A 1213-nucleotide genomic window follows, 5' to 3' on the forward strand; every position below is an offset into this window, starting at 1 on the left:
ACACTGTCCCACTGTTCAGGGCCTCTCAGGACAGGGAGCCCCGGGGCTGGTCAGCCAGGGGCAAGGACTTACCTCCTCGCACAGGCTGGGAGCTCCGCAGGTGGAGCTGCGGGACAGCCGGCCCTGCAGATGGGTCTGGCCACTGCCTGCTCTAAACTTGTGCCTGCACACTCCCTCCCTCGGCCCTGCCCCCTCTTCCCGCCCGCCCCTGCGTGCTGCCTGGGCCAGCTGGATTGCATTAGGAGGGTTTGGGGTGGGGACAAGGGAGGGGGTGGGGCTGCGCTCAGCCCACACACCAGCCCACCCTCTCGCTCACCCTCACCCAGGCGCCCCTCCAAGCCTCTGCTGGGGAAACACCAACCCTGCCCCTGCCCTCTGTGGCTCCAGGCCCTGGTGCTTCGGGGCACATTTGGTGGCCCGGCGGAGCTGTCCCAGGACAAGCGCCCAGGGCTGAGGCCTGGGACCTGCCCCCATTCGCCCACACCCCAAGGAATCCCTCCCCTTCAGATCTGGGAGTCCGGAGCCTCCTGGAAGCCACCAAGAAAATTCCAGGTCCCTCGCTCCAAGGTGACTCAGTGTTTCCGAGGCCCTGGGGGCAGCATGGGAGTCAAGGGCTTCAGGGAGGCCTGAGGCAAGGCTTCGGGCAGGGGGCTGAGTGTGGGCACCTGCTTGCTGGCCCATGTGGGTCCCTTCCTTTCTCAGTTTCCCCAGGCGTGGGGGTGGAGGGAAAGCTCTCTGACTCCCCAGTCTCACGCTGCCCCAGAGGGAGTCTCTCCTGTAGAAGTGAAGGTCCCATTTCATAGATGCGTGAATTCAAGGGGCTCAACCCGGGTCCTGGGTGGGCAGTTGCGGGTCCAGGAACTCGGACCTCCGACTGACCTGAGGAATCCAATAGTGCAGGAGGGCACGTATTCATGGGTGCCCTTCCTGTGTGCAGGGCCATGGTAGGCAGGGGGCTTGGCCGCTGCCAGAGAGGCCCACGCGGACAGGACACCACAGCATGGAGCTACACCCATAGATTAGCCTCTGGCCCAGTGGTTCTCAACCTGGGGGTCACGACTCCTTTGGGGGGGTCGAAGAACCCTTTCACAGGGGTCGCCCGATTCATAACAGGAGTAAAATGACAGTGATGAAGTAGCAACGGAAATAATGTTATGGTTGGGGGTCACCACCACATGAGGAACTGTATGAAAGGGTGGCGGCGTGAGGAAGG

At 63.1% G+C, this 1213-nt stretch overlaps 1 protein-coding gene across 1 annotated transcript in view; it reads right to left on the reverse strand.

The window, feature by feature from the left end:
- TMEM119 (transmembrane protein 119) overlaps positions 1 to 145 on the reverse strand; it is a 5958-nt gene extending 5813 nt beyond the window's left edge. The window contains exon 1 of the mRNA XM_004718077.3: positions 73 to 145. The gene's annotated coding sequence lies outside the window, so the exon portion shown is untranslated. The remainder of the gene's footprint in view (positions 1 to 72) is intronic.
- Positions 146 to 1213: the final 1068 nt, after the last annotated feature.

This window comes from Echinops telfairi, unplaced genomic scaffold (genome assembly GCF_000313985.2).
Source record: "Echinops telfairi isolate 266 unplaced genomic scaffold, ASM31398v2 ScPeMD7_7412;HRSCAF=8450, whole genome shotgun sequence".
Taxonomy (NCBI): domain Eukaryota; kingdom Metazoa; phylum Chordata; class Mammalia; order Afrosoricida; family Tenrecidae; genus Echinops; species Echinops telfairi.